Source organism: Pseudophryne corroboree, chromosome 12, assembly GCF_028390025.1.
Source record: "Pseudophryne corroboree isolate aPseCor3 chromosome 12, aPseCor3.hap2, whole genome shotgun sequence".
Lineage (NCBI taxonomy): Eukaryota > Metazoa > Chordata > Amphibia > Anura > Myobatrachidae > Pseudophryne > Pseudophryne corroboree.
The window spans coordinates 81032120-81054395 of NC_086455.1; the positions used below are offsets into that span (position 1 = coordinate 81032120).

The 22276-nt window shown below is 45.3% G+C and overlaps 1 protein-coding gene and 2 non-coding genes across 3 annotated transcripts in view; all 3 read right to left on the reverse strand.

Moving 5' to 3' along the window:
• The window catches only part of SNAPC1 (small nuclear RNA activating complex polypeptide 1), a 102920-nt gene that overhangs the window by 53560 nt on the left and 27084 nt on the right, over window positions 1–22276 (reverse strand). The gene's annotated exons all lie outside the window — the stretch shown is intronic.
• Window positions 10521–10627, reverse strand: LOC134981627 (U6 spliceosomal RNA). Its single transcript, XR_010190733.1, has one exon. It is a non-coding gene; the product is annotated as a U6 spliceosomal RNA (small nuclear RNA).
• On the reverse strand, window positions 11221–11335 carry LOC134981584 (U5 spliceosomal RNA). The gene has a single exon (XR_010190710.1). It is a non-coding gene; the product is annotated as a U5 spliceosomal RNA (small nuclear RNA).

Below are 22276 nucleotides of genomic sequence, written 5' to 3' on the forward strand. Positions count from 1 at the left end.
GCGCCCTGGGGCTGGGGGAGGGACTTCAGGTCTAAGCCTTATCCCCCTGCTGGCAAAACCACCGGGTACTGTGGGCGATATAAAAACCGGTTTAGAGAGAAAACCTGACCTGCGCCCATGCTCTGTTGATCTAGTGGGATCGACTGTACTGCCACAGTGTCCACCGCCAGCGCGCGCGGCCCGCCTCCCACTGACCGCGCCGGATCGCGATAAAGACCGGGTCCCGCAAGCGGGACCCACTCACCACCTCCTGAAGCGCGGCCACGCGATCCTGGAGAGCCCCAGCCGTGTGTGTCTAACGTGAAGAAAACCGGAGCCTCCGCTGTAGGTACCCGGCAACCAGGGCTCGGGAGTGTACAGCGCTGCTAGGGAGAGCTGGAGCTGCAGCAGTGAGTGTCACAAGACATTTACCACCGCTGCTGCCCTTGAAGTCTTCACTTTTTTTTCATAAAAAGCTTTTCTTAGGGCTGCTTGGAGCAGCCCCTCTGTTAAGTGCCTGCTTACTGCAGCACCAACTTACAAAACTGAGCTCCTGTGTAGGGAGGCGGGGTTATAGAGGAGGCGGCGCGGTGCATTCTGGGAACAGTCAAAGCTTTGAGCCTGTTGGTGCCTCGGATCAAGATCCTACTCTACATCCCATTGTCCAATCCTTGTGGAGCCCAGTGTACCCCGCAGCAGAAACATTACTTACCAAGTAACAAGGCAGTACTCAATTAAATATAAAGCTGTACTGAACCAGATAACCACTGCAGGAAAACGAAGCGCTGGGTGGGCGCCCAGCATCCTCTACAGACTACGAGAAAAGGATTTACCGGTAGGTAATTAAAATCCTATTTTCTCTTACGTCCTAGAGGATGCTGGGGTCCACATTAGTACCATGGGGATGTACCAAAGCTCCCAGTACGGGAGGGAGAGCGCGGAGGCTCCTGCAGAACTGATTGACCAAACCTTAGGTCCCCAGAGGCCAAAGTATTGAACTTATAGAACTTAGCAAACGTGTTCGACCCAGACCAAGCAGCCGCTCGGCAGAGTTGTAAAACAGAGACACCTCGGGCAGCCGCCCAGGAAGAACCCACCTTACGAGTAGAGTGGGCCTTAATAGACGTAGGACACGGCAAGCCTGCCGCAGAATACGCATGCTGGATAGTGAACCTAATCCAGCGAGAGATCGTCTGCTTAGAAGCAGGACACCCAATTTTCTTGGGATCATACAGGACAAACCGAGTCCGATTTTCTGTGACGAGCAGTCCTCTTCACATAGACCGTTAGAGCCCTTACAACATCTAAGGACTTTGATGAAATTGAGGAGTCAGTCGCAACTGGCACCACAATAGGTTGGTTGTTATGGAATGCCGACAAAACATTCGTAAGGAACTGCTGACGTGTCCGGAGCTCAGCTCTATCTTCATGGAAGATCAAGTAGGGGCTTTTACAGGACAAAGCCCCCAACTCCGACACACATCTAGTAGAAGCTAAGGCCAACAAAGTGACAGCCTTTCACGTGAGAAACTTGACCTCATCCTCCTGTAGAGGCTCAAACCAGTCCGACTGGAGGAACTGCAACACCACGTTAAGATCCCAGAGCGCCGTAGGCGGTACAAAAGGGAGGTTGGATGTGCAGAACTCCCTTCAAAAAGGTCTGAACCTCAGGGAGGGCAGCCAATTGTTTCTGGAAGAAAATGGATAAGGCCGAAATCTGAACGTTCACGGATCCGAACCTCAGGCCTATATCCACACCTGCTTGCAGGAAGAGGAGAAACCGTCCCAGTTGAAACTCCACCGTAGGAAACTTCTTGGACTCACACCAAGATACATATTTTTTCCAAATACGATGGTAATGTTCAGACGTTACTCCTTTCCTAGCCTGTATTAGGGTAGAAATAACCTTGTTCGGAATGCCCTTCCGATCTAATATCTGGCGTTCAACCTCCATGCCGTCAAACGTAGCCGCGGTAAATCTTGATAGGCGAACTGCCCCTGCTGCAGCAGGTCCTCCTGAAGAAGAAGAGGCCTCGGCTCTTCTAGCAGTAGATCCAGAAGATACGCGTACCAAGTCCTTCTTGGCCAGTCTGGAGCAATAAGGATCGCTTGAACTCTTGTTCTCCTAATGAGCTTTAGAACTCTTGGAATGAGAGGGGAGTTGAGGAAACACGTACACCGTCTGGAACACCCACGGAGTCACTAGGGTGTCCACCGCCACGGCTTGCGGGTCCCTTGACATGGAACAATATCGCTGAAGCTTCGTGTTGAGACGAGAGGCCATCATATCTATTTGAGGTACACCCCATAGATCTGTTACCTCCCTGAACACCTCCGGATGGAGACCCCACTCCCCTGGATGGAGATGGGGTCTGCTGAGGAAGTCCGCTTCCCAGTTGTCTACTCCAGGAATGAAGATAGCTGACAGCGCCAACGCATGTCTTTCTGCCCAGAGGAGGATTCTTGATACCTCTGACATTGCAGCACTGCTCTTCGTTCTGCCCCGTCAGTTTACGTAAGCCACTTTCGTTACATTGTCCGTCTGTACTTGAATGGCCTGGTTTCTCAGAAGATGGGCCGCTTGGAGAAGACCGTTGTAGACGGCTCTTAATTCCAGAATGTTTATCGGCAGGCCAGCTTCCAGAGTTGACCACCTTCCTTGGAAGGTTTCCCCTTGAGTGACTGCTCCACAGCACCGGAGACTTGCATCCGTGGTTAGAAGGATCCAATCCTGAATCCCGAACCTGCGGCCCTCAAGGTGGTGAGGTAATTGAAGCCACCAGAGGAGTGAAATCCTGGCCTTTGGCGACAGACCTATCCTCTGGTGCATGTGTAGATGAGATCCCGACCACTTGTCTAGGAGATCCAGTTGGAAGGGCAGAGCATGAAACCTCCCGTGCTGCAGAGCCTCGTAAGAGGCCACTATCTTCACCAGAAAGCGAATACATTGATGAACCGAGACCCGGACTAGCTTCAGGACATCCCGGACCATTGTTTGTATCACCAACACTTTCTCCTCTGGAAGAAATACCCTCTGCACTTCCATGTTGAGGATCATTCCCAGAAAGGACAATCTCCTGGTCGGTTGCAAATGTGATTTTGCAAGATTCAGGATCCAACAGTGTTCCCTGAGTAGATGAGTCGTGAGAACAATGGATTGTAACAGCTTCTCCTTGGGCGATGCCTTTATCAGCAGATCGTCCAGATACGGGATTATATTCACCTCTTGTCTGCGGAGGAGAATCATCATCTCCGCCATCACCTTGGTGAACACCCTCGAAGCTGTGGAAAGGCCGAATGGCAAGGCCTGGAACTGAAAATGACTGTCTAGCAGTGCGAATCGGAGAAAAGCTTGATGCGGCAGCCAAATTGGAATGTGGAGGTACGCATCCTTGATATCCAGGGATACCAGGAATTCCCCCTCCTCCAGACCTGATATCACCGCCCTCAGAGACTCCATTTTGAACTTGAGCTCCTTCAGAAAGGGGTTTAAGTTCAAAATGGGCTTGACCGAACCATCCGGTTTCGGTACCACGAAAAGGTTCAAATAGTAACCCTTGTTTTGCAAATGGGGTGGAACTGGTACAATGACCTGTGACTCTACCAACTTTTGGATGGCTTCCTGTAAGACAGCCCGGTCTGCGAGCAGAGCTGGCAAGCCTGATTTGAAGAGTCGGTGAGGTGGGAGATCTTGAAACTCCAGCCTGTACCCCTGGGACACAATATCCTGTACCCAGGGGATCCAGGCCGGACGACACCCAGACGTGGCTGAAATACCCGAGTCTCGCCCCCACCGGCCCTACCTCCAGGCCACGCGGTCCACCGTTATGCTGAGGACTTAGGCGTACCTAAAGCAGGCTTCTGTTCCTGGGAAACTGCGGCAGTAGGTTTCTTGGATTTTGGTCGACCTCCCCTAAAGAAGGTATTAGACGGCTTGGCCTTTCTTGCTTTAGTAGCCCAAAAGGACTGTGATGCAGGAGAAGTGAAAGGTTTCTTTGTAGCCGGTGCAGCTGTGGGAAGAAAAGGTGACTTACCCGCGGTGGCTGTGGAAATCCACGCATCTAGCTCTTTCCCAAAAAGAGCCTTACCTGTGTAGGGTAGGGTCTCCACACCTCTCCTGGATTCCGCATCGGCAGACCACTGGCGCAGCCAAAGTCCTCTGCGAGCTGAGACAGACATGGAAGATATCCCTGCAGCCATCGAACCCAGGTCCTTCATGGATTCCACCATAAATCCTGCATGTTACGTAAAAACAATTCAACATCACCTTTATCCATTGTATCCAAATCTTCAAGTAACGTGCCTGACCAATTTACTATAGCCTTGGAAATCCACGAACATGCAATAGTAGGATGTAGTATCGCCCCTGAAGCCGTGTATATGGATTTGAGCGTAGCGTAAATTTTGCGATCATCCGGTTCTGTTAACGCGGTAGATCCTGGGACAGGTAAAACCACCATTTTTGAGACTCTGGATACAGACGCGTCAACTATGGGTGGATTTTCCCATTTTTTACTATCTTCCTCAGGGAAAGGAAAAGCAACCAGAACCCTTCTAATGATCTGAAATTTTTTCTCCAGGTTTTCCCAGGCTCTCTCAAAAATAGCATTTAATTCTTTAGACACAGGGAAGGTTAGCGAGGCTTTCTTATTGTCTGAAGTAAGCCTCCTCAACCTGCTCAGGTGTTGTATCAACAATATTCAATACATCTCTAATAGCCTCTATCATCAACTGCACCCCTTTTGCAAGAGATGCCGCCCCCGCAGTACATCCCCACCACCGTCTGAGTCGGTATCTGTGTCATCCTGCATAATTAGGGCAAGAGCACGTTTTTGGGAGCGTACGTCAGGGGACCCGGAGGCAACAGAACCGGACCAAACAGCCATAGAGTTCTGTAAAACCTGAGTTGCAGACTCATTTTGTGCAACTCTAGTAGAAATCTGAGAAATCATGGCCCTCATTCCGAGTTGATCGGTCGCAAGGCGATTTTAGCAGAGTTACACACGCTAAGCCGCCGCCTACTGGGAGTGAATCTTAGCTTCTTAAAATTGCGACCGATGTATTCGCAATATTGCGATTACTAACTACTTAGCAGTTTCAGAGTAGCTCCAGACTTACTCTGCCTGTGCGATCAGTTCAGTGCTTGTCGTTCCTGGTTGACGTCACAAACACACCCAGCGTTCGCCCAGGCACTCCCACCGTTTCCCCGGCCACTCCTGCGTTTTTTCCGGAAACGGTAGCGTTTTCAGCCACACGCCCCTGAAACGCCGTGTTTCCGCCCAGTAACACCCATTTCCTGTCAATCACATTACGATCGCCGGAGCGAAGAAAAAGCCGTGAGTAAAAATACTTTCTTCATAGTAAAGTTACTTGGCGCAGTCGCAGTGCGAACATTGCGCATGCGTACTAAGCGGATTTTCACTGCGATGCGATGAAAAATACCGAGCGAACAACTCGGAATGAGGGCCCATGCTTTTAAGAAAGGCTAACCACTCAGGCTCCCTTGCTGGGACCTGTACTAACAGAGTGCAATCCTGATTACATGGAATGGGATCATCCTGAGAGGACATATCCACTGCAGCATATGACACAGATTCCCTGGACATAGCTTAATGGAGACCACAAACACTCCCCCCCCCCTCCCCCTCCCCCCCCCCCCCCCCCCCCCACACACACACACACACACACACACACACACACAGGGAAAGGCAGACAGAGTTTCCCCCCCAAGAATGCCAAGAGAGATAGAGATTGGAGCCAACCCACACACAGTGCTTCTTGGATAGAGAACAGCCACTACCCAGCGCTGACTGTGTACCTTAATAGGCTATACAGTCTTCACACAGCCTCCCCCTCCTTCTACAACCCCCTGGTACAGTTGTAAGATAGCTGGAGATGATGAGTAAGGACAGCTCTCCCTTTCAGCATCTCTGCAGGCAGGGAAAAATAAGATTTTACTTACCGATAAATCTATTTCTCATAGTCCGTAGTGGATGCTGGGGACTCAGTCAGGACCATGGGGAATAGCGGCTCCGCAGGAGACAGGGCACAAAAGCAAGCTTTTAGGATCACATGGTGTGTACTGGCTCCTCCCCCTATGACCCTCCTCCAAGCCTCAGTTAGGTACTGTGCCCGGACGAGCGTACACAATAAGGAAGGATCTTGAATCCCGGGTAAGACTCATACCAGCCACACCAATCACACCGTACAACTTGTGATTTGAACCCAGTTAACAGTATGATAACAATGAAGTAGCCTCTAAAAAAGATGGCTCACAACAATAATAACCCGATTTTTTGTAACAATAACTATGTACAAGTAATGCAGACAATCCGCACTTGGGATGGGCGCCCAGCATCCACTACGGACTATGAGAAATAGATTTATCGGTAAGTAAAATCTTATTTTCTCTAACGTCCTAGTGGATGCTGGGGACTCCGTCAGGACCATGGGGATTATACCAAAGCTCCCAAACGGGCGGGAGAGTGCGGATGACTCTGCAGCACCGAATGAGAGAACTCCAGGTCCTCCTCAGCCAGGGTATCAAATTTGTAGAATTTAGCAAACGTGTTTGCCCCTGACCAAGTAGCTGCTCGGCAAAGTTGTAAAGCCGAGACCCCTCGGGCAGCCGCCCAAGATGAGCCCACCTTCCTTGTGGAATGGGCATTCACATATTTTGGCTGTGGCAGGCCTGCCACAGAATGTGCAAGCTGAATTGTACTACAAATCCAACGAGCAATAGTCTGCTTAGAAGCAGGAGCACCCAGCTTTTTGGGTGCCTACAATATAAACAGCAAGTCAGACTTTCTGACTCCAGCCGTCCTGGAATTATATATATATATATATATTTTCAGGGCCCTGACAACGTCTAGCAACTTGGAGTCCTCCAAGTCCCTAGTAGCCGCAGGCACCACAATAGGTTGTTTCAGGTGAAACGCTGACACCACCTTAGGAAGAAACTGGGGACGAGTCCGCAGTTCTGCCCTGTCCGAATGGAAAATCAAATATGGGCTTTTGTAAGACAAAGCCGCCAATTTTGACAATCGCCTGGCCGAGGCCAGGGCCAACAGCATGGTCACTTTCCATGTGAGATATTTCAAATCCACAGATTTGAGTGGTTCAAACCAATATGATTTGAGGAATCCCAACACTACGTTGAGATCCCACGGTGCCACTGGAGGCACACAAGGGCTGTATATGCAATACTCCCTTGACAAACGTCTGGACTTCAGGAACTGAAGCCAATTCTTTTTGGAAGAAAATCTATAGGGCCGAAACTTGAACCTTAATGGACCCCAATTTGAGGCTCATAGACACTCCTGTTTGCAGGAAGTGCAGAAATCGACCTAGTTGAAATTTTTTCGTGGGGCCTTCCTGGCCTCACCCACGCAACATATTTTTACCACATGTGGTGATAACGTTGTGCGGTCACCTCCTTCCTGGCTTTGACCAGGGTAGGTATGACCTCTTCCGGAATGCCTTTTCCCTTAGGATCCGGCGTTCAAACCGCCATGCCGTCAAACGCAGTCGCGGTAAGTCTTGGAACAGACAAGGTCCCTGCTGGAGCAGGTCCTTTCTTAAAGGCCGATGCCACGGTTCCTCTTGGAACAGACATGGTACTTGCTGAAAGCAAATCCCTTCTTAGCTCCCGAGGCCATTAGTCCTCTGTGAGCATCTCTTGAAGTTCCGGTTACCAAGTCCCTCTTGGCCAATCCGGAGCCACGAGTATAGTTCTTACTCCTCTATGTCTTTTAATTCTCAATACCTTGGTTATGAGAAGCAGAGGAGGGAACACATACACCGACTGTTACACCCACGGTGTTACCAGGACGTCCACAGCTATCGCCTGAAGGTCTCGTGACCTGGCGCAATACCTGTCCCATTTTTTGTTCGGGCGGGACGCCATCATGTCCACCTTTGGTCTTTCCCAACGGTTCCCAATCATGCGGAAAACTTCCCGATGAAGTTCCCACTCTCCCGGGTGGAGGTCGTGCCTGCTGAGGAAGTCTGCTTCCCAGTCGTCCACTCCCGGAATGAACACTGCTGACAGTGCTATCACATGATTTTCCGCCTAGCGAAAAATCCTTGCAGTTTTGCCACTGCCCTCCTGCTTCTTGTGCCGCCCTTTCTGTTTACGTGGGCGACTGCCGTGATGTTATCCCACTGGATCAATACCGGCTGACCTTGAAGCAGAGGTCTTGCTAAGCTTAGAGCATTATAAATTTGCTCTTAGCTCCAGTATATTTATGTGGAGAGAATTCTCCAGACTTGATCACACTCCTTGTGTGACTGCTCCCCAGCCTCTCAGGCTGGCCTCCGTGGTCACGAGCATCCAATCCTGAATGCCGAATCTGCGGCCCTCTAGAAGATGAGCACTCTGTAATCACCACAGGAGAGACACCCTTGTCCTTGGATATAGGGTTATCCGCTGATGCATCTGAAGATGCGATCCGGACCATTTGTCCAGCAGATCCCACTGAAGAGTTCTTGCGTGAAATCTGCCGAATGGAAGCGCTTCGTAATAAGCCACCATTTTTTACCAGGACTCTTGTGCAATGATGCACTGACACTTTTCCTGGTTTTAGGAGGATCCCGATTAGCTCGGATAACTCCCTGGCTTTCTCCTCTGGGAGAAACACCTTTTCCTGGACTGTGTCCAGAATCATCCCTAGGACCAGCAGACGTGTCGTCGGAACAACTGCGGTTTTGGAATATTTAGAATCCACCCGTGCTGTCGTAGAACTACTTGAGATAGTGCTACTCCGACCTCCAACTGTTCTCTGGACCTTGTTCTTATCAGGAGGTCGTCCATTTTCTTTGAAGACGAATCCTCCTTTCGGTCATTACCTTGGTAAGGACCCGGGGTGCCTTGGACAATCCAACGGCATCGTCTTGAAACTGATAGTGACAGTTCTGTACCACGAACCTGAGGTACCCTTGGTGAGAAAAATAGGATTTTGGTACTTACCAGGTAAATCCTTTTCTTTGAATCCATAGGGGGCACTGGAGTACTCTTGGGATATGGACGGGCGTAGCCGAACAAAGGCACTGAATATTCAAATTTAGGACTCTCCCCCCCCTCCATATCCCCAAGTACCTCAGTGTACTTTGCCAGTGTTTTTTACTGAGCGAACAGGATATAGAGAGGTTGACAATGGAGAATCCCTATAACATAACGGACAACCACAAAGTTGATCCGTAACCTTATTGTCAACTAAACAGTTGACACCTTAACCGATAGAACCTTATAATTTGAGCCAATCGGTGAAAATGTGTTACCATAAGCTCCTTTGAGCTTAATACCCCCCAAGTAAAATTTGTTCACTAAGCTCCCTTGAGCTTAAAACAACCCAGGTAAAACTGCTCTGGGTGGGCGTCCAGTGCCCCCTATGGATTCAAAGAAAAGGATTTACCTGGTAAGTACCAAAATCCTATTTTCTTTATCATCCACTAGGGGTCACTGGAGTACTCTTGGGACGTACCAAAGCTTCCCTCGTGGGCGGGAGAGCTGTTTGATACTTGTAACGGTAGGCAGGCCAAAGCGAAATGCTGATGGCGCCACCATTTATAACGTATAAACGTGCACAAACGTGGTGCACTGAAGGCTATGTAGCCGCGTCGTAGACGCTCCACGACCCGTTGGGTCTGACATTCCCACAGAACCTGTGGGATGAACTATTACTGACGTAGGCGATTGTAACTTAGCCTTAAAGTAAGTCTGACTTGTAGTCATTATTATCCAACTGGATAATGTCTGCTGAGAAACTGGCTAACCCCAGTTTGCAGTATCATATAGAACAAACAACATATTCATATCACGTACTGTAGACGTTTGGTACATATATAAACGCGTAATGCGTGTACCACATTCCGAATTCTAGAATGTGCTGTCCCCACAGGAACCACTATTGGTATATTGATGTGAAGAATACGAAAGCGGATTTCGTCCGAAGATCTGCTTTGTCATGAGAAACTCAAATACGGTGGCTTGGAATACAAGGCACCCAAATATGAAAACAAAACCCTTGCCGAAGCCAAGGCTAGAAGCCAAGGCTAGAAGAAAAATGTTTTCCAAAGTGAGAAACTTAATTCTCATTTGTTGTAAAGGTTCAAAAACTATGAAACTTAATTTCCCTTTGTTGAAAGGGTTCCAAAATATGAAAACTGTAATAAATGTGAACCCAACCTCAAATCGCCTGGCGTTGTAGGTGGGATAAATAGAGTCTGAACTTTGGTGACACCTTGTAGAAAGATGTTTACAGACGCAAATAGAGGCAAACGTCTTTGAAAATACGTTTACCACACAGATACCTGCACTGTTAGTGCAGATGAACTCAGTTTTCCATCCCATCCCGTTTAACAGAATACGGGTACTTGAAGTATGATGTTGGAAACTTCCGAGGTTTACAACCTATGTAAGCACACGAAATTTTTTTAATAATGAGCTGCCTTAAGCGGCTTACTATTTCGTTACATGGTTGGTATAACCGATACTGTAATGCTCTATTTTTTTTTTTTTTTTTTTTTTTTTTTAAGAGGGCGGTCTTATGGAACGCTTCACGAATTTGCGTGTCATCCTTGCGCAGGGGCCATGCTAATCTTCTCTGTATCGTTCCAATTTTAGTATATGTGCTGCCGAAGCGAGCACTGAACCCTCATCCCGTCAACTGCAGCTGCGGTACATAGATAATAGGTACATAGGTAACTATGGGTAAAAGAACGTTCCCTGATGTAACAGGTTGGACGTATTATAAGCGGGCCAAAATCGTGTGCAAGTATTCCTTGAAAATTCGAGAAGCAAACTTCTCCGAAACCCATGAGATACCACCAGTATGACTGTGACGAAGTGTCTTCTGATCCGTTTTGGCAACGAAGAGAGAAGCGGAAAATGGTGGAGCCAGATACACGATGCTGAATGACCCCATGAATGTGATGTACACATACTGAGCTTTTGTAATTGTGGCGAGATGCCATCATGTATACTTGAGGGTAACCCCCTTCTGTGGACTCACATATGAAACACCTCTGGATTTAATGTCCAGTTTTCAAGATCCAAACCCTGACGGGTGAGATCGTATGTCTAACAGATGTCCACTCACGGATTGATCTCTTGACATTTTCACATAATGGCGTTTTGAGCCATTGAAGATTTGAGTTACCTGCCGCATTGCCATGCGGCTTCTTGGTTCTCACTGGTTGTTGAGTATGCAACTGCCGTTGCTTTGTTTGACTGCTTAAGGGCAGCGTGAGCCAGGCATGAAAAACAAAATTACATGAAACTCACGGTTGTTCCTCTCCACAGAAATCTTTAGTAAAAAGCGAAAGATTTATTCGTTCTGAAGAGAAACCAGAGTCTATCCCTGGTCAGACTGAAAGCGAATCCTTTATTGCATTGTAAAATGCACAGAGTTCTAGGACATGTATCGACAGCCATCTGTCGTGTTTTAGAACCTTTGCGCTGATTGTAACTACAAATCCGGACTCTCTGCGACTGTCGTCCTGAGTATATGCACCCTTGTCCCTCTGTGGGAAACGCGAGTGAAGGGTGGGGACCTAAATTGAAAACACATCTTTATTCTTAATAGGTGAATACACCAATGTACCGCTAGTGTGCGTGTTTTGCACTAATTACTAGATGTACCTTCTTGCTGGTGTAGTAGGTAAAAGTCTTTGATTTACCGTATTTGTAATCTTACCTAGGAATTGACATCGTTTAGACAGAATTAGATGCGATTGTTTTCGAACTTGATCTGCTATCGCAGTATACCTTAATAGCGCAAGTTAGAGGAACTTTGTTAATACATAGTTCTTATGTGAGATGAGCTATCATCCCAACATCACATTGGTAAATACCGGAAGCGATAAGCAACGGTAGACATGAAGATCAAATGCAATTATGCAATTTTGTGGCTCCAATAAGCAAATACTAACTGCAGAAAATCCATTTTCTAACTGTAGTAAATGACTTGCTTATTGATATAGCAACGGAGCTGTTTGGTTTTGCTCAAACAGAGGGGAATAAGTAACTCTGACACTGTTGGCGTACTATTGCCTGGTTTATAAGCCAGCAAGGAGTAAATGATCACCTGCCAAACCCTTCGACAGAAGCAGTTTTGTACTTTAAGCTGTAAATAGCTGAGACATATATGAGTTGAAGTCATGAAACCTCTCAAATGTAACATGTAAAGACACGCTTCCACAATTGTAAAGAGATCATCAAACCACTGGTTTGCTGACTGTAACGTCCTGTCGTTACAAGGCGTGACTAGAACACCGTTACAAGTATACTGTATGCGCTAATGGCTGAATATCATCAAGGGATAAAATGCCGTTACAAGCATATCAAATTTAGGAGCAAACAAGCTCTGGCCTTGTCGCGTTCACTAGCGACAATGGAAATAACCGGCGTTAGCAGAAGCTTTACAGATATACTCTGCAGCTTCTTTTAACAGTGATCGGCATGGTTTCATACATAGCTTCTAGTGACCCAAATGTATCCTGGGTTTTTATAATGTTTGACAGAAACGCATCTACCAATGGCGGATCGCATTCTTTTGGAAACGATTATGTATGATTGTCCAAAACCCCGCACTATCTGAGTGCTGGAGTAATGTACCGTTCTTACTCGTAGTTATTGGTGTGAGATTTGACCTATAATCGTGCATTAAATTATAAGACCAGTGAAATAAACCCTCTGGTACCCAAAGGGAAATTGCCCTTTGGAAAAAAAAAAAAAAAACTGTCTTTTGTTAGAGCTGGCGGAGTAACTCCGAGACTCCGATTACCGCTCTTTTAATTTGAATTGCCACTGTAATATCTTTTAAAGTATTTTTAGTCTGCACTAGAGCCTTATTCGCTATGTAGACAGACAACATAATTGGCAACAGACAGACACTTGCACGATTATATGGCACATTATATATATATATATATATATATATATATATATATATATATAGCAAAAAAGAGGAGAAGAACAAGCGCCTATGGTGCAGTAAGTTTTGTATGTGTTGGACAACACTGTAGCGATATATATAAATGCGTACCAGATAATTTCTTTAAACCACGTCAAAATAGATAGATGTCAATCAGGATATTTCTTGCAAGCAACACCATCTAGAAGTCAAAGAAGACGAAATCGCCACATGGCGCAGTATTGCAGGGTAAAAGATAATTTTCCCCAAAATAATTAATCTGCGTACCAGATAATTTCTTTAAACCACGTCAAAATAGATAGATGTCAGTCAGGATATTTCTTACTAGCAACACCATCAGATTTAGATGTATAATCAGCATGGACATCTATTAATTGTGTGTCCAGAGATATCCCATTCAGTCCAGTACACGGGGAAGTTGTAAAATCAGTCGAAGGACTGGAAAATTTATTTAAATTAAATGGCTATAAAACATCAATCAAATATAAATAAGTTTTAAAAGTGAAATAAAGTAATGCTTAGCTTAGTGGCAGTTTGATAATCTGCTCAGGTCTCAACGCGTTTCGCCAAACAAGGCTTCATCAGGAGATAGGAGTACAGTGCAAAATGATGCTTTTTTATAGCTAGCTGAGCTAATTTGATCATCAACTTCCGGTTTGCGGCATTTCCGGAACCGGAAGTGACGTCAATTCCGTCGAAAGTGAAAGTAAAAACAATTACAAATCATTACTAATACAATATAATCAAGATCTAGCCATCTTGCATACAAGACAAATGGTAGGTAGGGACATCGACATTGTTTACATGCAGTAATTTTGGTGAAACTACATATACGTGTTTATTCTTGGACCCGGAAGTGACGTCACTTCCTGTTGGCGATAGTTTAATTGTAGTGAGGACACCTTGATGAAATAGTGGATGCCCGGATACTGGTGATATAATTACACATAGACAGCCTGTGCTGGGCATATATATATCTATGGTACACCAGGACCGGAATTAGGGTGGACGGCTGGTGCTTTGCGCCGTTCGTGTATGTGATTACATGCGGTTCACAGGGCCGGAACCGGAAGTCGCGTCACTTCCTGTTCTCGGAGGAGATGATTATTATCTTTTAGCTCTTAGAAGATGATAAATATTAAAGGACACTACTTGATGTAGGTCTTACAACGGAAACTGGTTTATGGCATACACTTATTTGATTAGAGCGAATTAACATTAGAAAACCGGAAATCACGGCATACATGCCGTGAACGTCATTTCCGGTCCATAAAAACAGCAGCCAGAGATTCCAATACTGTTTAGTAACATTGATAAATACAAACTAATACTATAGAATGGCGAATGGGACAGCAATCAATAAATATACAAAACATATATAAATATTTATAACCAAATAAAAATACATGAGTAAACAACTTCATTGCAGGTATAGACTCCATAACGGCACACATTTCCGAGTACGTAGATCTGTTCCTAAAACCATATGTACAAACTCTACCCTCCTATCTCAAGGATACGACCAGTGTCCTGAGTCTATTAAAAGACTTTAAATGGAAAGACACATATTTGTGGACAACCATCGACGTGCAGTCCCTATATACAAGCATTATTCACGAGAAGGGAATAGAAGCCTGTCGTGCGAAATTAGTTTCGGACCCGAACAATTCGCAGCAACATTGTGACTTCTTATGTATGTTGATTGAATTCATTCTAACACACAACTACTTTAAATTCAGAGATACATTTTACCTACAGGTGCGCGGTACCGCAATGGGTACAGTTTTCGCGCCCAGTTACGCAAATATCCTGATGGGAATGTGGGAACAGATCAACATCTATGATAATCCTTGGTTTGTCAGCAATATACGGTTTTATAAAAGATACATAGATGACATCATTCTAATTTGGGAAGGTACTCAAGAAAGCTTCAATCTATTTATGGAAGGAATCCAAAAGAACGATTTCAATCTCTCCTTCACCAGCACATCGAGCAAAGAAAAAGCAGAATTCCTAGATCTAATACTTACAAATAACAATGAAACAATCATTACAAAAAATTTTGTTAAAACAGTAGACACCAACAGCTACTTGCACTACAACAGTGGACATACTTTACAGTGGAAAAACAATATTCCTTATTCCCAAATGTACAGAATTAGAAGAAATTGTTCCAACATCGAAACTTTCCATGAACAATCCAACATTTATGCGGACAGATTCAGGGAAAGAGGCTATCCCGAACATATTGTAAAGGAAGCGATGGATCGCGGTGAAAAACTTGACAGAGAATCCCTCCTACAACCAAAAACTAAAGAACCTAATAAAAAGTTAATAGCACCATTCATCACCAAAATCAATTGCGAAGAGCGTAAAATTAAAAGAATCTTCTCTAAACATTGGCACATCCTCAAGATGGATCCGATATTGAACGAAATACTACCAGAAAAACCAGTGGTCTTGTTCAGGAAATCTAATAATTTGAAGGAAATATTAGCACCAAGTTTACTTAAGGAATCACGAGGTATAACGACAGGGTTCCCCAAATGCAAAGGAATGTATAAATGTGGTCATTGCATTATGTGCAAATATGTACACCCAAGCAGGAGAACATTTACAGACACAAACAACAAGAAGGAATTCAAAATAAAGGATTTCATAAATTGCAATACTACATCAGTAATTTATGTTATCGAATGTGGTTGCCAGCGGAAATACGTAGGGAAGACTAAGAGAGCACTCAAACTCCGCATGCAAGAACATGTCCGCAATATAAAAAACAAGGTTGAAAGCCACCCCCTTTCCAGACACTTCACGGAAGTCCACAACTCGAAACTTGATTCATTTACCTTCAAGGCGATTGAGCATGTCAAGTTGGGCACTAGAGGCGGAGATCTACTAAAGAAACTATCCCAACGAGAAATGTACTGGATCTTTACCCTGAACACCATGTCCCCACATGGCCACAATGAAGGATACGAAATTGCACCTTTTTTATAAAAATATATATCTTTTATCTTCCTATTTTCTCATTTATATGCATCACATATATCAAGACGGCACCAATATACATATATTTTTTAATCATACAACTCGATTATGCATCAGAAAGATAATGTGAATCACTGTTAAATCAGTGCCTAATCAGGTGCTTAGATATATTAATAATACTTCCATATATATCCAGTTTTATGTTATTAACCTAGTGTGACATATGTATTTATTATTATTGTTTGTCTTTTTATTTTTTATATTTTTTATATTTTTTATTGTTTACTCATGTATTTTTATTTGGTTATAAATATTTATATATGTTTTGTATATTTATTGATTGCTGTCCCATTCGCCATTCTATAGTATTAGTTTGTATTTATCAATGTTACTAAACAGTATTGGAATCTCTGGCTGCTGTTTTTATGGACCGGAAATGACGTTCACGGCATGTATGCCGTGATTTCCGGTTTTCTAATGTTAATTCGCTCTAATCAAATAAGTGTATGCCATAAACCAGTTTCCGTTGTAAGACCTACATCAAGTAGTGTCCTTTAATATTTATCATCTTCTAAGAGCTAAAAGATAATAATCATCTCCTCCGAGAACAGGAAGTGACGCGACTTCCGGTTCCGGCCCTGTGAACCGCATGTAATCACATACACGAACGGCGCAAAGCACCAGCCGTCCACCCTAATTCCGGTCCTGGTGTACCATAGATATATATATGCCCAGCACAGGCTGTCTATGTGTAATTATATCACCAGTATCCGGGCATCCACTATTTCATCAAGGTGTCCTCACTACAATTAAACTATCGCCAACAGGAAGTGACGTCACTTCCGGGTCCAAGAATAAACACGTATATGTAGTTTCACCAAAATTACTGCATGTAAACAATGTCGATGTCCCTACCTACCATTTGTCTTGTATGCAAGATGGCTAGATCTTGATTATATTGTATTAGTAATGATTTGTAATTGTTTTTACTTTCACTTTCGACGGAATTGACGTCACTTCCGGTTCCGGAAATGCCGCAAACCGGAAGTTGATGATCAAATTAGCTCAGCTAGCTATAAAAAAGCATCATTTTGCACTGTACTCCTATCTCCTGATGAAGCCTTGTTTGGCGAAACGCGTTGAGACCTGAGCAGATTATCAAACTGCCACTAAGCTAAGCATTACTTTATTTCACTTTTAAAACTTATTTATATTTGATTGATGTTTTATAGCCATTTAATTTAAATAAATTTTCCAGTCCTTCGACTGATTTTACAACTTCCCCGTGTACTGGACTGAATGGGATATCTCTGGACACACAATTAATAGATGTCCATGCTGATTATACATCTAAATCTGATGGTGTTGCTAGTAAGAAATATCCTGACTGACATCTATCTATTTTGACGTGGTTTAAAGAAATTATCTGGTACGCAGATTAATTATTTTGGGGAAAATTATCTTTTACCCTGCAATACTGCGCCATGTGGCGATTTCGTCTTCTTTGACTTCTAGATGGTGTTGCTTGCAAGAAATATCCTGATTGACATCTATCTATTTTGACGTGGTTTAAAGAAATTATCTGGTACGCATTTATATATATCGCTACAGTGTTGTCCAACACATACAAAACTTACTGCACCATAGGCGCTTGTTCTTCTCCTCTTTTTTGCTACAGAATCCATGCCATATACCTCTGGTATACTGAGGAACTGAGCTGCCGCCCTGAAGAGCGGAAGGTGCCTAATATAACTGATTTGAAGCTCACGAGACTTTGCTAGGACTTACATAAACCTATGAAACTTTGCTACTATCCATTTTTGAGGCTATTATACCACCGACTTTATATACACGGAAAAAGTTTTAACCGTGCGGTCGACTCCAGAAGAAGCGCACCAGTCTACACACATCTTTTCTATATATATATATATATATATATATATATATATATATATATATATATATATATATATATATATATATATATATGTTATTGCTGATTCATGGTTGTTTCTCTGTACGGAAATCTTTAGGAAACTAAAGTGTTCTTTATGTGAAAAGCAGTTCACATGGGCATATGAAACCCGAACCAAATTCCTATTAACACCCCTGCGCCTTCTGGTGGCTTAAAGATGTAGGGCAGGAATGTTCTAGAATTATCCTGAACAAAAAATTTCCACTAACACCCCTGCGCCTCCTTGTGGAGCAGAGGTGTATGGCCGGAATGTATAACTGGAAAAACAGCAATGATTGAAATGGCCGTCATGCCATGCTTTTACAGAAAATCACAGTACAGGTTACCTGCTGCAGTTTTAATATAGGCTTAATAGCCTATTATACAGATTATACAGTGATAATACAGGTGTATGTAAAATACATGCATTTAGTTAGCCTCTATTAATATGAACACTGCCTGCAGTGTTATTATCTTGCAGTCTTAACAGAAAAGAACAGAAAACATGATTAAACCTGCAATAGGCTATGCCCCTGATAGGCTATTGCTAGGCCAAGCCTCATATATATATATTATATATATAAAATGTACTTAACCATATAATCACAGTTGATACTGATATTATACACAGTTGTGCTAGCAAACAGCTTCATTATATATTATATATATAAAATTTACTTATTATATATATAAATTGTGCTGAAACATATAATTTCCTGATATTATAGCCCATGACTTTAAAATTGCTGCACTGCTTGTGATAGTTTGAGCAGCCTATCTTTAACCCATGCAGCCTTCTGCTGCTGCTATGGGCATTACTCCCCCTCCCTCCCCCCTGCCTCCCCATGTTACCTGCAGCTTACGGGGATCGGGTGCAGGGAAAGGAGGAAAGCGCTGTATATAGCGCCGGGGAGCCGTCCGGAAGAGCGGGCGGCGGCGGCGCCTTCCTACAGCCGTACACAGTCTCCCTGTGTCCGGCCTCAGTGGCGTGCGGTGACTGGAAGAGCGGCCGGCGTCCGTGAGTGACGTGCGGCCGCTCGTTAGCACACGGGTAATCTCGGCGGCGCCTGTGCCGGGGCATCAGCGTAGTGAGAGCGGCCGGCGTCTGAGTGACGTGCGGCCGCTCTGCTCATCGTTCAGGAAGACCTTCAGCGGCGTTTCAGCGGCTAACACTCACACACAGCAGGGCGGCAGCGTGAGCTGACCGCCCTGACACTCATACCTTGTGCCGCCTTCTCCTGGCTGTGACGAGCTTCTCTCTGCAAGCTTCGTTTCAGCCTCCAGCATCTCATCTAGGCTGTAACGGGGCTTCTGCTGTAAGCTCCTTGCAGCTGTAGATTCTTCCAGCTCTTTGTCTCATCCTGGCTGTGACGGAGCTTCTTTCTGTAAGCTTCGTTCAGTTTGCAGGAGACAGTGGCTGCCTGTGGCTGTGAGGGTGCTCTTTGTGAGGACCGACACGCCATGCGCTTGCTTATAGCGCCTGTGGCTGTGAGGGTGCTCTTTGTGAGGACCGACACGCCATCCGCTGCCTTGCAGCGGCACCATCCCGGACCCATGTTTTTCCATAAACTGGGATGGGAAGTGTAAAAATTAAAAATAAAAATCTTCTGAAATGTGGCCTTGCCACAAGCCGATGTTCATCTGTGAGCACCGAAAAAACACTGGCAAAGTACACTGAGGTACTTGGGGATATGGAGGGGGGGGAGAGTCCTAAATTTGAATATTCAGTGCCTTTGTTCGGCTACGCCCGTCCATATCCCAAGAGTACTCCAGTGACCCCTAGTGGATGATAAAGAAAGGCAAATTTTGGGACATGGAGGTAAGCATCCCTGATGTCCCGGGACACCATATAGTCCCCTTGTTCTTTGCTATCACTGCTCTGAGTGACTCCATCTGGATTTGAACCCTTGCAAGTGTTCAAATTTTTCAGATTTAGAATAGGTCTCACCTAGCCTTCAGTACCACCATATAGTGTGGAGTAATACCCCTTTCCTTGTTGTCGGAGGGGTAATTTTATTATCACCTGCTGGGAATACAGCTTGTGAATTGTTTTCAATACTGCCTCCCTGTCGGAGGGAGACATTGGTACAGCAGACTACAGGAACCTGCGAGGGGGGAAACCTCTCGACATTCCAATCTGTACCCCTTGGATACTACTTGTAGGATCCAGGGGTCCTGTACGGTCCCAGCGTCATGCTGAGAACTTGGTAGAAGCGGTGGAGGGCTTCTGTTCCTGGGAATGGGCTGCCTGCTGCAGTCTTCTTCCCTTTCCTCTATCCCTGGGCAGATATGACTCTTATAGGGACGAAAGGACTGAGGCTGAAAAGACGGTGTCTTTTTCTGCAGAGATGTGACTTAGGGTAAAAAACGGTGGATTTTCCAGCAGTTGCCCTGGCCACCAGGTCCCATGGACCGACCCCAAATAACTCCTCCCCTTTATACGGCAATACATCTTTGTGCCGTTTGGAATCTGCATCACCTGACCACTGTCGTGTCCATAAACATCTTCTTGCAGATATGGACATCGCATTTACTCTTGATGCCAGAGTGCAAATATCCCTCTGCGCATCTCGCATATATAGAAATGCATCCTTTAAATGCTCTATAGTCAATAAAATACTGTCCCTGTCAAAGGTATCAATATTTTTAGTCAGGGAATCCGACCAAGCCACCTCAGCTCTGCACATCCAGGCTGAGGCGATCGCTGGTCGCAGTATAACACCAGCATGTGTGTGTATACTTTTTAGGATATTTTTCAGCCTCCTATCAGCTGGCTCCTTAAGTACGGCCCTATCCGTAGATGGTACCGCCACTTGTTCTGATAAGCGTGTGAGCGCCTTATCCACCCTGAGGGGTGTTTCCCACCGCGCCTTAACTTCTGGCGGGAAAGGGTATACCGCCAATAATTTTCTATCGGGGGAAACCCACGCATCATCACACACTTCATTTAATTTATCTGATTCAGGAAAAACTACAGGTAGTTTTTTCACCTCACACATAATACCCTTTTTTGTGGTACTTGGAGTATCAGAAATATGTAACACCTCCTTCATTGCCCTTAACGTGTGGCCCTAAAAGAAAATACGTTTGTTTCTTCACCGTCGACACTGAAATCAGTGTCCGTGTCTGGGTCTGTGTCGACCGACTGAGGTAAATGGGCATTTTACAGCCCCTGACGGTGTTTGAGACGCCTGGACAGATACTAATTTGTTCGCCGGCCCTCTCATGTCGTCAACCGGCTTGCAGCGTGTTGACATTGTCACGTAATTTCCATAAATAAGCCATCCATTCCGGTGTCGACTCCCTAGAGAGTGACATCACCATTACAGGCAATTTGCTCCGCCTCCTCACCAATATTTTCCTCATACATGTCGACACACACGTACCGACATACAGCACACACATAGGGAATGCTCTGATAGAGGACAGGACCCACTAGCCCTTTGGGGAGACAGAGGGAGAGTTTGCCAGCACACACCAAAAGCGCTATAAATGTATATAAACAACCCTAGAAGGTGTTGTTTACTATATATGCGCTCTTAATATATAAATATCGCCAATTTATGCCCCTCTTCTCTTTGTTACCCTGTTTCTGTAGTGCAGTGCAGGGGAGAGTCCTGGGAGCCTTCCTCACCAGCGGAGCTGAGCAGGAAAATGGCGCTGAGTGCTGAGGAGAATAAGCTCCGCCCCCTTTCCGGCGGGCTTCTTCTCCCGGTTTTTAATAAACTGGCCTGGGTTAAAATACATACATATAGCCTTAATGGCTATATGTGATGTATTTATTTTGCCACTAAAGGTAATTATATTGCTGCCCAGGGCGCCCCCAGCAGCGCCCTGCACCCTCCGTGACTGAGTCAGTGAGCCGTGTGACAACAATGGCGCACAGCTGCAGTGCTGTGCGCTACCTTCATGAAGACTGTGGAGTCTTCTGCCGCCTGTTTTCCGGACCTCCGTTCTGCCGTCTCTTCAGCGTCTGTAAGGGGGATCGGCGGCGCGGCTCCGGGACGAACCCCAGGCTGACCTGTGTTCCGACTCCCTCTGGAGCTAAGTGTCCAGTAGCCTAAGACTCCAATCCATCCTGCACGCAGGTGAGTTGGAAATCTCTCCCCTAAGTCCCTCGATGCAGTGATCCTGTTGCCAGCAGGAATCACTGAGATTGAAACCTAAAAAAAAACTTTTCTAAACAGCTCTTTAGGAGAGCCACCTAGATTGCACCCTCTCGGACGGGCACAAAAACCTAACTGAGGCTTGGAGGAGGTCATAGGGGGAGGAGCCAGTACACACCATGTGATCCTAAAAGCTTGCTTTTGTGCCCTGTCTCCTGCGGAGCCGCTATTCCCCATGGTCCTGACGGAGTCCCCAGCATCCACTAGGACGTTAGAGAAATGGCGCTGAATGCTGCTGGGTCCGCTGCTGG